Raw genomic sequence first — 16,371 nt, forward strand, 5'->3', positions numbered from 1 at the left:
CTTTGAGATAATAAATATACATGATAATGTTAAGTAATGGAAATATATCAAGTGTTGCACATCTGGTTTCAGGGATGCATATAACCCAGACAAAAACAATAGTCAAACAGGGAAAGGAGAATAATTTCCAGGTCAGTAATAATAACAGCTCACACAACACTCAGGGGAAATCAAGCATGCGTATTTGCATTCAGATATGTACTGCAAACTCAAGAAGTCTGCATACCCTTCTATAAAAGCATGCCAAAATTTCTTTGAAAAGCTGTGTTTTTCATCACATTAATTACATGTTGTGTTAGGGTAGAAGACCACCATCATGACATTACATCAACAACTTTTGCACTGCCTAATATAAATACCACAAAGAATCCTGCAAGCCAAAGTGAGCGCAATCTATCCCAGAAATCTCTGCAGAACGTGGCTTAGCAGAGCAGACCAGAAATATCACCCGACTTGACACCCTGCTCTTGAAATTTAGAATACCTCATGAAGCACTGATGCTTTTGAAGGTATCGTTCAGAGTGCCAATTTCTCCTTTTGTATTTGCAGTTTCTATCTTTATATTAAATCACAGTTCTCTCTCAGATGTATTTCTGCTTTCCAAAAAAGAAACTTCAACATGGATGCAAGTGGAAAACTAATACTGCACCTTTGAAAATACCCCAAAATTGCACAAATTCTGTGAACAGCAAAGAGTGTACCTCTTTCCTGACATAACATCAAAGGAGAGTCTCAGGGCATTTCAAATAGAGATAAAAATGTTTAATTCTGTGTACAGAAAATACTTTAAAGTGAAGCATACAGTGGAAGGAGAGAGCTCCCTCCCCAGCGTTTTGGCCTTGCAGCCTCCCTAAAGTCACAGGGCTGAGGCTGGGCCACAAGTAGAATTTCAATGCATTGTTTGTTCTTTTCCTGCTTGTTTAAAATAATTGTACGCTGCTGTATTAGTGGAAGAAGGTTACTGTATGGAAGAAATAAGTAGGGGTAGCTGGATATTGCAGACAGGTGTGTGTTTTATAGAAGCTATGTCTAAGCTGGAGGATATTCCAAGTTTCTGGATCTGGGTACATGACCCTGCATCCATCCTGGTTAAGACTAGCGTCTTAAGGCATCTAGGGGCATGCATCCAGTGTTATTTTCATTACAAGCTGAATGGCTTAAAATGTGTCAAAACAGTATAGTTGTTTTTTGTGTGCTTTTTTTTTTTTTTCTTCATAGAACAACAATTGACTTCTTTCATCTAGCTTTTCCAACCTGGCACCAACGTGACTTCTTTCCACCAGTGCAAAAAAACTTCAGAAATACAATTTGGTATATGAAAATTAAAAAGCAAGTGTGTTTTTTGTTGTTTTTTTTTTTTTGTTTGTTTGTTTTTGTTTGTTTGTTTTTTCCTCAGTCCTGAGAATTCTTACAGAATGTAGCGTTAAATGGGAATTAGTAATGTGAGGGAAAGGACCCAAGCACAGAGAAATTAATGCTACTGGCATGTTACAGTAAATGGAGTTTGGAAATGCTCAGCTATTCAGCATTGTGTTCTTCCACCCATTCACCCTGAAACACAATACATTATAATTCCAAGTCTTGTTAATGTATGGGTTTTTTCATCTGTTGCTTATTGTGTGAACAACAGGCCCAATGTTGCAAATGCTTCCTGATACCAGGGATCCTTTCTCAAGTACTATATTATGAGATCCTTGTTATGTGAACTGTGGTATAAGGAAAGATTAATCACATTATTAAATCACGGCCTTCTTATGTAACTCCTTAGGCCTTTTGCCCTGAAAAGGTGACTCTCATTTTAAAGTGCTACCTTTCAGTAACACTATACAGCAGAAGTATATTTTAAAAAATGAATACTTTCTGTACAACTTTATTAAGCATGGAAAGGTCAATGGATGGTGAAATTGTAGTGTCTAATCCATTGAAAGCCTTGAATTCACACCTGCAGATAACTGAATTAATAGCACTTAGTTGTGTAAAACAGCTAAGTTATGGCAAGATTATGCTGAATATTTGATAGGTGGAATACATACAGGTTCTCTTCTCTTACAAGTAATGAAAGATTGCTAAGATCTTCATAGCTGTAAAAACTGTGACTGAAGAATTGTAACCTCGTGATTTCATCCTTTCTCTATATTGCTCAGCAATGTTTTTCTGTTGTTGAACACTTTTTCTCTGTTGTTTTCTTGTTCTATGTTAAAGTTTGTACCACATTCCAAGTTTAAAACTGAGAATCCTGTATAATTTTTGCACTTTGCATCTGTTTTCTCTTAAGTGCAGATTCTGCTCTCACATAATAAATGTACATCTCTGCTGAAGTCAACATGTAGGGGGAAATTAATTAATTTTATTCCAAGCTAATGATGAGCTTTCTCAATAGAAGGACACCTTTGAAAGTTTTAATACAGCATATGTAAAGCAGAAGGACAGATGTTAGGGGAAGATATGTGGTAAGAAGGTTCTGAGAAGCTCTACTAGAATTTTTCTACAAGGAGCATGTGCCAGGAAAAAGGACCTCAAAACCCTCTTTTTTGGTTGTTTTATTCATCAACATCTGCTGGGTTCATGGCCCATTCTTTTGAACTGATATCCTAAGTTCATTTCCTTGCTATACACTTGATTTCTTCCCAGAGTAAACTTTCTGAATGGTAAATGGTAAAGTGTAAACTTGCGTGATCTCAAGATCTTGCTCATGGAAACATTTTGGGACAATGCAGAACATTTAAGGAAAGCTAAGAAAAAAAAAAAAGGAAAAAAAAAACAGAAGGAGGGATATGGTCATTCCTTATATCTACTGTTCCACATCATAGTGGCACTTGTGTGGTAGCTGCAGAGCTTCAGAGGTGCTAATGAAACAGTCTTTATCATTCTTGGGATAAAGGAGAGCATAGCTGACTTTGTCTTTAGTAAAAGGGAGGGACAGTTTCCTCAAAAGTAATCTTGATATTGTTATGACTTCCAAATTAAATCCTTGTCTTTTTCCCAGGCAATCCTGACTGCCCTGCAGCCTTTTCCAGAAGCTATCAGCTATACAGTTGTTTTTGCTTTTCAGTGTTTCAGTAATTTACCTGGCAGAGTAGAAAGAGGAGGGATTTATATCTCCAACGTCATCCAGACTTGCAGTAGTTCTGTGGGATGAAAGCATCTAACTGCAAAGCACTGGAATTGTAATTTAACCCTGATATCCAGAGGTTAGTCAGGTCTGCCTCTCATCTCCCTGTTATCATAATCACACTACAGTTTTTCAGCTAAATACAAGAGATCGGGAAAGATCAGTTTGTGGTGAGTTCCCCGAAAAGTCAATAAACAATCTTTATCGGAGACGATACTGAGAGAATAAGGATCAGCTTTAGGCAGAATGAAGGTATTTGCTGGGAAAGGGGGAGTGGATCATGAATCAAATTGTACCCAGAGTTAGCAAATCAAAGAACTACTGAGGTAGAAGTGAGTTTTTCAAAGGACTGCAAGAATATCTATGAGAGTACCAAGGGACTTGTGTCTCGTAGTGAATTATAAGCAGAAGACAGGTGCAGTCATTGATTTGACTAAAACATTTAGTTTTGAGACACAGTGGAACTTTTTGCTGTTTGATTAAATTCCTTGTGCTATATCACAGGCAATTCCTCTCTCACTTTGTCTCGAAGGGCTTGCTACAGCAGAGGACACTGAGCAAGTGAGTATGTTATCAGTCTATGCATTCAGTACAAACACCTTCAGCTAGCTATGCACGAATACGAGGGACTGAGGCAAAGCTGAACAAACTATGGTGCTCTTGGAATCTGGCCTGCGATCATGTCCGTAAAATGCCACCTTAACTCCAGTAGGGTTACATTGGTGTAGCTCAGAATAAGTTGCTTTTCCATGCTAAGGTAAGCTGTGGGTCTTGTGTTATGGGCTTGCAAATACTCCAGTGATTCTGTCTGCTGGTCTTCTCTCTACAGAAGCTGGTGGTGGCAACACAGATATGCTGCCCTGGTCACTGGCCTTATTTTAGTTTGAAATATGGAACTGTGATTTTTGGAAAGCTGGACCTGAAGGGAATGTGTACCTTTAACATCACAGTTTAACAAACAATGCCTGGATAGGAGGTTTCAAGATGAACATCCATTAGCAGTATTACCAGCAAACGGCTCGGCACAGAGGAGGGTAAAGTTCTTTCCTGAGGTGAGGGAAGGGAATTTGCCCCACCCCAGTGATATTGTTTGAGCTTCAAAAGTCTCTCTTTGAGACTTCTTGAAGTTTCCTGGTAAATTAGGATGCTGCACAGAATGATTAGAGACCAGACCTAAAGGTAGAAAAGTTTAATCCTTATTTTTAACACCTTGCATTTTATCAGTTCATCTCACCCGGTGAAGTAAACTAGTAAATTAGAAAATAAAATTGAAGATATGTAGGCATAAAAATGAATCATTTTCTCATAACCAGAGAGTAAACTTGTATTAGAGACAGATGAGAAGCAAAAAGATTATAGCTTGAAAGCTAAATATCTCTTGGAGCAGTTGCTCTTGACTGTAGTTAGATCTCAAGCTAGGCCTACATCACAGTACACTCTGGGAGTTTCGTTTCTTCCCGTGGAATGGTCTTGTTTGTTTTGGATCCAGAAGAAGTGTGATATTTACAGTTTAATAACTCTCTGATGTACTTAACAACGAGGGGCTCTTAATTCTTAAATTCTTTGAAACATGTTTTGGGTAGATAGGCTACATCTGCTGTATAAACCTCGGTAGACTTACTTTAAATATCTTACATAAAGGAAACCTTTCTTGAGAATCTCAGTGTATGTAATAGACGGGCATCACCATTCTGTGAAAGAGATGATGATTTCAAAGCTAGGCACTCACATTCACAAAGTCTTGGTTTTGTTTCTTAATCTTGCCAAGGGACAAAGCCTAACTGGTTTATAAGGATTTTTGACCCCTGCTGTGTGTAAGCAGTCAGGCCAAACTTTTATTATTAGTAGGCAGAGACCTCTGCTGGAAAATGTTCAGTACTTCAGGGAAACACAGATTTCTATTAACAGTTAGAACAAAGCTTGGAAAACCCTCCTGGTGGGAAAGGTCGGAGGCCTGGGAAAGGCTACATTAACGGCAGCATAAATATTCTCCATATGGCCTTTCCCTCTGGCCTTTCTGTGAGAGCTGAATGTCTCTCTTTAAAGAAAATGAAAGATCTAATTTGGATCTGTACATGAGTACAACAATGGCAGCACTTTCGGACTGCCTCCGGGCAAAAGCAGTCCATCTGACCCAGCAGTGTCTTGGCAAACAGCGCGATGTCCATGGCGTTGGCCAACACACAGGGAGACGCATGTTTGGCTAATGCAGGGCACCCCAGGGAGAAGAGAGCCCAGCTGAACATGTCATTTTGCCAAGTACCCCGTGGTAGTAGCACCAACATGTGCTAAGTAGCTTCAGTACCATTAACTACATCAACAAATGACCAGGAAAATGTTGAAGCCAGCATCCCTGTGCTGGTCTGTCTTGCAGAAGCTTCCTTGCTGATATTCTATTTTATTAATAGTGGCAGTGCTTTTGGAAGCACTGGTACACCTAGCAGTACACTGCCAGCTTCCCATCTCAGGGCAGCTTGTATAAAGATAAAGCAGGACTTGACCCATTAGTTTTTCCCAGCAGGTTGCAAAATGTGTTAGCTGTTAGGAGCATTGGCATCCCATTTCTGAAAAGGAAACCAGTTTTGCTCTGGGACAGCACCAGAAACAGGAAACTTCTAAAACGCCCAAGATTCAGCAAGTGTCTGGCCATAATTCTGAAGAGTTCCAGGTTTGTCTCTTGACAATAAGATGCAAGCTCAAAAAAAAAAAAAAAAGATAAACTGCCACAATAAAATGTCTAGAAGCATCTTTGATCTGTCAGTCTACTTATCTAGCATAGTACAGTTACAAACACTACAATCGATGCATATTGAAGTAAATTATGCCATAAATGGCTCTCATGCAAAGTTAATTAGTTAATGACAATATTCCTACCTGACTTCAAGTTTTTGATTTTGCTCAAAGAGAGCATCTCCACCAGCCACATAATACATATATATATATAGTAGAACACATTTTAGGGCCATCTTCCCAACCGTTTGTAAGAGCAGCTTTCCCTGCGCAGAACTAAGCAGAGTGTGGCTGGTGGCCATGTGTATGAGGAATGGTAGTAAAGTCCTCAGTGTGAGTGACAGTCTGACAGCCTTCTTGGAGGGGCTGGGGTATTAACTTTTAATATAAGCTTCCCAGTGGACTTCACATTTTTCTTAGAAGAATTTGCCAAAACTTTCTTGGTTTATCCTCAGAGCAAAGTGCATTTTAGAAATCCTGGTTTTGCAGTATTTTTATGGCTCTGTCTGCTAATGTTTCTTCCAGTTAATTTTCATACAAACACATTCCTGCTCCTATTGATCCAAATAGCCCACGCTGAACTCTTTTGGACATGAAGACATGTCCAGTTCACACATTCCTCTTTATTTGATAGAATATACAGTCACAGATTTTCTGATTAAAGAAGAAATCAGATGATCGTGGCCTAAAGCTTTTTCACCCAGCACCCCACCCCAAAGCCCAGCCTGTATGTGTAACTGCTTGTTCAAAATTCCTTCTCAGTGAGTTTTCATCTTCCACATATTCTTATTTGGATCTATTTTTTTTACTTTGACAAACCACTTCTCACACTTCTCCTAGATATAGATTAGGAATTCCTGGGCTGCTTGGCTTTTGATTTTTTGAAGAAACCACCTGTTTTGTAATCTTTGTCTCACACAAAGAGCCCATTGACCTACCCGTTTCAGTGATGTGTAAGGGACAGAGGATCCTCTGATACCTCCTTCCTATCAGATTGTTTGACTTTTCTTTGATCTGCAGTTAGAGCATCATTTTTGTGGTAAATAGAATAAAGGGCAATTGGAATATTTAAAATATACAGAATATATGACCTTAAATACATGGTCACACACTGATTGGGCTCCCTGACATGTGAGAACAAATACATCACTCAAATATATGTGACATTATTTATGGCTGATCATAAATAAAACTAACCTTGTGATAGCCTTTGCTGTGATATTGGGCCTGCACTGTTGTTCATTTCTCAGATGTAGGCTGTAATGTATGTACATAACCTGTATGTACCTAGTTTTTGACAAACACTTCCCAAAGATAGAGGCTCTGCTGGCCTAGGTGCTAGACATGTGCAGAGCAAGGAGAAAGTTTCTGATAATTCCATGCATTCCACCACAACATACCCAAACACTGTGTGAGCTTAGCTTTGTATTGCTTATCCCTTTGAGCAATATGCATTGATATTTTATGTTACTTAAGCACTCTGGTGGCCATTCTAGAGTAGAAGGAGAAGCATGAATACAAGTAAGGCATACTGAGTGCTTGCCTTCCGTGTCATCCAAAAAATATTCTAAAAGGTCTAGTGACCTGAACTGAAAATAATATGAACAGGTTTTGATACAAGCAACAAGAAACATTCATTAAATAAAAAAAAAAAAGTCATGGCCAGTTTAGGATGGAAGTTACAAAGCTGCAAATTGACTCCATTATTTCACAGAGGCTCACACACTGGACAAAAATTTACTTGCTCTCAACCCTGATGAAATAACCGAGGTTGCAGCTGGAAAGAAAATGTAGCCCATTGAATCCTTTAAAATGTGGATGGTTTTTATTAGTATTTTTACCTGTCGTGCACAGCATTAGCATTGTAAGGAAAGCAGTAGTCCTAGTACATGTATTTCTGTAAACAAGCTAATTTTAGAGAAAGACATCATTTTCCTTTCGCACTAGAAATAAACTGATTAGAAGTACAATGGAAAGCAAGACTGTTTTTGGAAAGTCTGCTTTGAAGGCCAGTTTAAAAGCATTTTTATGTTATAAATAATCACAAAAATGAATATGAAAAAAATGTATAGATGAATTTTGAAATTGTAGAGGTTTTGGCAAGCAAGTGACCCTTTTTTTCATAGTGTCATCTGTTTTTACTTTTACACTAAAGCAGCCCTGCGGTATCCTTTTATATAGTGCAGGAGCCCCTGGCTGGGCCTCCCTGACTTCTAGTGCAAAACCCACCAAAATGTAGAAAAAAAAAAAGCTTTCTATCCAAATAGCAAGAGCCATGTGTCAAGAGTGCATATGTATGTGCAATAATATAGAACCAAGTTGTGTGATTTCTGTAGGTTTTACAGATTAGAAGTGAAACTAGTTTTGTCACCATATTGACACCTTCTTCTAGATGAAGAATTCAGACTAACCAGAAAAATAAGCTCAGTCTTGGGACAAATCAACCTTAAAGATGGAATAAATTAACATTTTAAAATCAAATCCATCCCCAGCAGAGATGTTAGCCCAGAAAGGGAAGACTCCACTGAATGCAGCAGAGATTCAGCTGTTGACATTGCATGGGCATATTCAGATGTGTGGTGACACAACATCAAGAGATAAGATCTTCAGACTTTTCAAGTGAGAACCCTTAGTTTGTACATTTTTTTCATATGGAGGTGTCTCAACTACAACATTAACCTTGTTGAGTCATTTATTTTTTGGAGTTTTATGTAGGACATCAGAGTGATTCAGTCAGTATATGGATAGACAGCAGAAATAAAGCTCCAGGCCTTAGGAGTTTCACAGCATAACCCAGATTCCCATCGATTACAGTAATAACAACTGTGCATGTTCTGACTTGGTTTCTGCTCATTACTGCAGCAGCAGCTCCCAACAGTACTGTCCATTCAGTGGGAGACTGGAGCTGAGCATGCTGCATAGTGGGGCAGCAGCCTTTGACATGAATGAACTACATCCTGTGAATCTGGAGACAAGCATTTAGGTGCTCAAAGCCCTATTTTTTAAGCGTTTGAAGCAAATTCTTCAAATAAAGGAGCTTGTGGGGCACTTCACTCAGAGAAGAAAAAAAAAAAAGACAGAAATAATCCAAACCAGAGTGGTTACTGACAGAAGAAAGACACTGTGGATCAAAGAGGATCACAGCTGTGGCCAAAAAATCAAGGTAGTTAGAAAGAGGGTGCAGCAGTATCCTTGTTCCCACTGATACTTCCATCTCTGAAAAACGCTGACAGAGGCTGCACATAAACATTTTATTCTCGTGTCACACGACGGTGCTGTATTGACGATGATAGATTTCCTGGCAAATGTTAGTGTAGAAAAGGTAAACATATGGCAGCGTGATGGCATGAGATGGCTATTTAGACCTCCGCCCAGCCCTTCAGGGATTCTCAGGATCAGTAAGACCAGGTAGGTTCATTATCGTGTGTGTGTGTTCACACGCATGTATGTGTGTCAGAAAGAATGAGTTCATACACAACAAAATAAAGGAATGTGTACGTAATATTTTGGATGTGTGAAGGTTTATATCAGCTTCGTGTGTGTGTATTCTACTGAATACAATTTTACATTATATATCTATATATATAGTTGAAGTAATATTTAGTATAAATTTAATCTAGCTTTTCAATAATAGTCTGTAAATGGGCAGAACCATGTAGTTTTACACCTGGCAGGCTTGTGTGAGTGTGCTTCCTTTCATTGCCTTGTGCAACAGAGAGCTGGGTACACCCTGGCCAAATTATTCCTTATATAGGTGTCAGCAAAGCTACACCAAGAGCATCTGGCCTAGTGACCTTTGTTACAAAGCCAATTATTATAAAATTACAATTATTATAAACTACATATTTGCTGAGAAATGAAGTCCTTACTTTAATTTGTGTACCCATTGTCACTTTATTGACTTTGGGAACTGAACACAAAAAGAAATCACCTTTTGCAATGTTCATTTAGAGTCCCATTTCTGAAGCAAACAAGCAAACAGTGTGCACCAAGTCTATATAATGGCCAGTACTAGACATAAAACAGCTCATGGTTTTTAATTATACAGTAACCTGCTGTTACTGGTTTGTATTACCGACCTGCATCTTGATTGTTCACATCCCGCGTTAACAACATTAATGTTATGTGGACGTTATTGTTACCCAGGTAAGCAGCTTACAGTAGCTTGAATCCTTCCGTGCTGCATACTGGGGTCTCTGTACTATGAGTTCCCTAAGCTACCAGTCTGAAGTAAGAACCATCCTGGGAGGCTGGTAGCGGACAAAGGAGCAAATTGCAGCCCATTGCCGTTTCATGCCATTGCTGCCTGAGACTTATTCTTCACACAAGTGTATGGTAGAGTGTATTTTCTCCTGTGTCAAGGTCCCAAATACCACATACGTCCAGAGCTAGACCTATAGAGAGGTAAGCTCTCTGCTTAAACTAAGTCTTGCAAAGCAGCACAGTTTAAACTAAAGGTCTGTGGTGCCTAAGCAGAGGTACCAATTCTTGCCTTTCTACTGCTCCTCTGTTAGCTCCAGAAATTCACTGTTGATCACTGGATGACAATCTGAATATTTGAACTTTTTCTCCTCTGTGGGCAGCATGGGCCATATGGCAACAAAGACTGACTTTAACCTTCCTAGGAGCAGCATCTGCCCAGTATGGGAAGCACTCAGATCCCGTGAAGTTGCAGAACTGCAGTTGCAAGACCATGCGACCATGCGATGCAACCAGTTAACACAGGCATTACATGAATGGGCAGAAGATTTGGGTATCATTCAGTCCCCAAGTCCCTGCTCATCTCTAGACAGGCAATATGCCCTTTGAAAGTTTCAGTGGGAGGTTTGCCTGAGTAAGACAGGAGCATCCTGTCCAATGGGAGCAACACTCTATAAATACCTTTCCATTATAAGACTATCATTGCCAATTCTGTTTGGCTGCTTCATCTCATAATATTCTCTTTGACTTTCTTAATACTAACCAGCCTAAATATTTTATGCTTGTCTTCCAGCAATATACTAAGCCCCTTGCTGCTACTCAGTGAAGATGGGTATCATTTTTCTGTTTATTCTGAAACACTGTAGTTCTCTGAACTACAGTGGGGAGGTTTGAACCAGTATTTATGTTCAATAACATAGCATCCATGTAAACAAAAGTGAAAGCTAAGGAAGAAAATAAACAAGTGGCCAGAAGCAAGCCATTTCCTTACCAAGGCATTATGTGGTATAGAGAAATGTTGTCACTTCTCTAGAAGCAGATGAATTTCTTCTAATATTTTGTATATAAATCTCTTAGGATGAGTATTTATCATTTAGTAGTATTTATATTGTGTTTGGAATTTATTGAGATTTTACATTTTAGCAAGTCATTTCCCAGTGATATGAACCGGGAGCAATTTCTCTGTATCCAAAGTAGAGACAGTGGCATAAACAGTAGCAGAAACAGCCCCTTTGACTTCAAAGAGACCTAGTGCATATTGGCTGTTTGCTAGCAAGTGCAGTAGCCCTGATTTATTATTATTCTATTTATTATTTATAAACACATAACTTTCTAAACTCAGAAGAAGAAAACTGTGCCTTCTTTGAAGAGGGCAGTGTTGAGGAAAACAAAGTCAGACTATGGGGAAAGCGATACATTATACAACAAAGGGATCACTGAAGTGCTGGGTAAAGTCATGCTAATTACAAGTTAGAATCTTAATTGTCATTAAGCATGCTAACTTCCCTTCCTCCCCCACATCCTAACCACGACCTCTTCTTATTATCCTATATACCACTTCAGTTCCAGGCTCTTTACATTCCTACACTAACCCTCCCTTACTAGAGATGTGGAAGACCTAATCAGCTGTCCTGAATGTCCAAGAGGGATGGAGTTTTGGGAAAGGAATTCAAAAGAAATGAGGTAGTGATTTTTGAGAAGCAGCATATGAAGGACATGTCGCAAGCAGAGAGCACAGGCTGGAGAGCTCTGAGAGACAAATAGGTGAGCAGGATATTAACTTTGGCGTGGCTAACGGGGAAACAATCGACATGTGGCTGCCACATGACAAGATGTAAGTAGGAAGGGGCAGTCTTGCAGGCCACTGCAAGAAACATGATCTGGAGGTAGTGGGTATGTGGAATGTGTGAAGAAATGTGCTTTTAAGGAGTTCGCAGGGGAGCCAGCTGGAACCAGTTCTTGAGTTGCTCAAGGTGGTGTGCTGATCTTTCTGAGTACACCAGAAGGCTGAAGAGAGAGCGTTTCAGACCAAGTGTGGTGGTAGGTTTGGCAGCTTCAGTCCCTCCCTTCCAGCTTCCCTTCACTCCCTGGAGAGGAAAGGAGTGGTTGTCCAAGGAGCTGCGTCCTTCTTTGTTGGGAATCAGAAAATTAAAGAAAATAATGTGCCACATTTTCTGTCTGGCCAGTGATGACTTAATTCTTTCCCCTGCAGCCCATCAGGTGCAGTGTCATCCATAGCCCCCAAGCCCTCCATTTTCATCCCGGCAACTGTCATTGAAGATGGCCAACATGGTCTTCACTCTAAGCATCACCATAGCCACATAGCCTCTGCGGACTGCCCTCAATACCTTCAAACCCCGTGTTTCCTTAATTCTTACTCCCAGGCCCCTTGAGCACTAGTATCATCCAGGTGGTGCAGAATGAGGGTGGAAAGGTGAGAAAGAAGCAGCAGGATGCTTGGTCCAGTGAAGTCAATGTGTAGAACACAGATAAGGCAGAACGTTGCTTTGCATCGACTGGAGAAACAGGGTATGAGGATGGGAGAAGCCAAAAAAAGAATACATAGCAGTGACACTCGAAGAAAAGTGCCTTCACGGAGAAGAAAACTGCTCATGGAAAAAGAAAGGTAAGATTTGAATGCAACCTAAGTTGCATGGACGTGGAGGGAGCTGAGGATAAGACCCATTTTATAGATTTGAGACACCAAGAGGTTGGTCATATTGACCGTGGGAGCAGAGGATGATGACGTAAAAAAGTCTGAGGTGTGACATCATGGGAAAAATGCTGAGGGATTTTATAATGATTTCAGCTGAGATGGGATGACATTCCAGTAGCAGTTCGGATTCTGTTAAACTCATGTTGATGCCAGGCTATCCAGGAAGAAACACCTGACTGAATTAATTCATTATTTTTCCCGTGATAACACCTATGCATCCCACTGTATTATGAAATTCAGAGCTTGGGTTCTGGAACAATAAATTCCAGAGCAATAAGTAAATCCCAACATCAGACTACTGCTCCTGACAGGGGTTTTGTGGTACAAAACAGTGACAATCTCAAGAGTTGTCATGCAAGACACATCATTTCTTTCTGCTCCTCACCTTCTGGCACTGTCATTCAAGTGACATAAAAGTGAAGTTACAAAGCTCTTTAAATAAGTATGTTCTGCTGTCCATGTTGGGATGTAATTATTCATTAAGTCACATTCCAAAAGGCACTTTGATGAATGTAAAAGGGCATGTGAGAGAAATCCGTTCTCCTCTGGTATTTAAGAGGGAAAACTACGATGGGGTAAGTGTCATGAATCTGCCACTAAATTTATTGTTCCTGCCAACTCTCAACACATTTCTCACCAAATAAATTTCTAAGGCTTTAGATGACACACTTAAAATATGTCTTCAGAGGAGAAATGTCTGTTGCAGGTTTTCTTTCCTAGGTATTATGGCTTTATAGCTTTAGAAATCAAGTTTGTCACCTAGCCTTTCTAGGAGACACTTTATAGATTAGTATATCAAATGGAGATGAGAAGTCATTAGTTTCATTGTAATGAATGATTTCTCTACCAAACATTTTAAAGTATGGGAACAGCAAAATGAAAGAAAACCGTGCAACTTCTGTCCAACAAGATAATCTTCTTACCACAGATAATTATGTTTATTGTCTATTAATGGAAGTACTAGATTTTGATGAGTGTTTCTTAACAAACAGCTGCTAAAGGATCTCACATGCCACGAGAGAAAATCCAAAGGACAGTGAAGTTTCATAGGCAGGCAGTTAAATGTTGGGAAATACCCAGGCCCAAGCTGCTGGTACAAGTTTAATTCTGTTGTCTTGGATGGTTTGTGATACAATCTTTAATAATCTTATTATGGATTTTTTGTTTGTTTCTACCCTCATAGAAATGCTCAGTCTGGTTACCTGACTCAAGCAGGTCACAGAGAGCCTGATGCCTTTGAATGTGGTGTCAAAGCTTCCATTTGAGCTGATGGGCTAACAGCAGCACAGTAATAGATCATTACAGTCATAGAATCACTTCGGTTGGAAAAGACCTCCGAGGTCACGAAGTCCAACTGTTAATGTAGCACTGCCAAATCTACCACTAAACCATGTCCCTAAGCACCACAGCTACATGTCTTCTGAATACCTCCAGGGATGGTGACTCAACTACTTCCCTGGGCAGCCTGTTCCAATGCCTCAATGCCTGTTCCAACCCCTCCAGTGAAGTCTCTGTATGGAAAAGTTACAGGCAACGAATGAGACATATTGGGCCACAGAATTTTGATAGATAATGTGTGAATTTGTTTGATACATTCTAAGATATTCTGAAAACTTTGTGTTCTTCCACGTGTGGCTGCTTTTGTTCGTCTCCTAATCCCTCTCTGCTTTTCTCATGCCTTTCCCAGGCTTTAACTCCTGCTCCCCTTCCAACTTTTCCCAGTTCTCTCTCTGCATTGATAGCTGGTCATGCCACTCTGGTACACTGTCTGGGTACTAGGAGGGAAACAGCCATTTTTTTCCTCTCACAAGCAGTGCTTCCACAGTCATCTCCACTCATGAGCTGAATCACATTCGCCATAGCCTAGAGCATGTTTAGTCCAGACAGAACATCTGAGAGTTGTTTATCAACCCCTATTGTGTGCATATGAATGCTTATCAGAGTCTTGCAACTTGGCTACGTTTCTATGGGTACTTATAGGACAGCAAAAGGTACCTGGCAATTTGGTATTTTTACAGTTATTTCTTCTATTGCCATTGTCAGAAGAGATTTAATTTTTAGCCACACAATCATCATGGAAAATTTCAATTCTGATGGTTAAATTCTGAAAAATATATAAGTAACTGAAAGCAAAGGTTTGAATTGGAAATTGTTAAGCAGCATTCACTGTTGGCATCTTTTGTTTGCTGTAGCTTCAAGATACCTATAGAGCACAAGGAGTGACAGCAATGCATACTTGCTAATAACATTTCCAACCTGTACAAACATTTCCAGGTAATAATGGAAGGCTCCCAACCACACAAGAAGTTAATTTTAACTGAAGTACTCCAATCTTTTTTGCCTCTAGGATATGCATTCACACCTCTGCAGCATATAAAGCAATCACTTTGAAGATTGTCTAATTTAATATGATTAGGAGATTGCTCCAGTGTATAACATAAGAAGATTCAGGGAACTGGATATATATAACCAGCTCCAGATAAGATACACACCCTTCTCCATTCTAAGCTTATTACAGAGAAGGTTTGAGATCCCCTGGTGAGCTTCTTATCTCCAGTAATTAAGAATATCCTAATGAGCATGGTAAGTGCCTTTCTGTGCATGTTGGGATGGACATATAAGATTATGGCATCTTTCTGCTGACCTCAAGTAGTTCTGTGACTGCAGACGTTGCTCTCAGAAGTGTTGCATGGAGAAATGGTTCAGTTGTGACTCAGAACGATTTCCTATTAAAATATTAAAATAAAATAAGCACTAGCTTACTCTGTACATAAGCAAAATACTAATCATTGTAATCATCACTGTCACATTTTTACATACAGGAAAAGGAAATGCAGAAGGAAAGAAAATCATATCAACTACAGATAGACAAGTCAAAAAGTAAATATTCAAAAGAAATATTTTTTCAATATCTTACAGTAAAGTTGATCATACAAATGGCCATGCTGCAGAGCATTTATAGCCTGATCTTAGAAGGGATTTGGGTGGGGAAAACAAAAGTTATAGGCTGGCCAGGGACAGAATTTCAGAGGCAAATATAAATAATATAAATAATGATATAAATAATAATAAAAAATATTATAGTTGTATTTATATATTGTAATTATATTATAATATGTACAAATAATAATATAAATAATAATATATTACACACATATAACATAATACACAATATAGGCAGCATGTCACAAAATGGCCAACGTGAGATAGCGAGGTGAATAAGGTCCATAGACAGGATAGCATACAAATGTCCAACAAGTGTATGATCATGGAATATTTCTTGTAAAATTTATGTGTGTTTAAAACTGTATTCATGACTTCAGAGGGTGCATTTGGAATTAGGCCTTTTTTGTCCACATATGCTTTTTTTGTCCTCATATGAACAGGGGGAAATAATCAGGACTGGCTTCAAGTTTCTCAATAGGATACTCAAGAATACTGTTTCGTGGGAATTACTGGGACAGCAAAATTCAGCAGTGTGGCGATAGCTTCAAGATAGTTACCTCAGACACCATCTGTCCTGGGTGACTCACAGTTTCATGACTGACCACATTCCTGGCCCTACCACCTCTCTGCAAGGTCCTGCTGGGTCTCAGCCTTCCCCCTCTTTCCC

At 39.4% G+C, this 16,371-nt stretch overlaps 1 long non-coding RNA gene across 1 annotated transcript in view; it reads right to left on the reverse strand.

The window, feature by feature from the left end:
• Positions 1-16,371, reverse strand: part of LOC310905087 — a 61,087-nt gene that overhangs the window by 19,073 nt on the left and 25,643 nt on the right. Inside the window, exon 2 of the long non-coding RNA XR_014588776.1 lies at positions 15,403-15,484. This is a non-coding gene — a long non-coding RNA (uncharacterized lncRNA). The remainder of the gene's footprint in view (positions 1-15,402; positions 15,485-16,371) is intronic.

Source organism: Anser anser, assembly GCF_964211835.1.
Source record: "Anser anser genome assembly, chromosome: 10".
NCBI classification, from domain to species: domain Eukaryota; kingdom Metazoa; phylum Chordata; class Aves; order Anseriformes; family Anatidae; genus Anser; species Anser anser.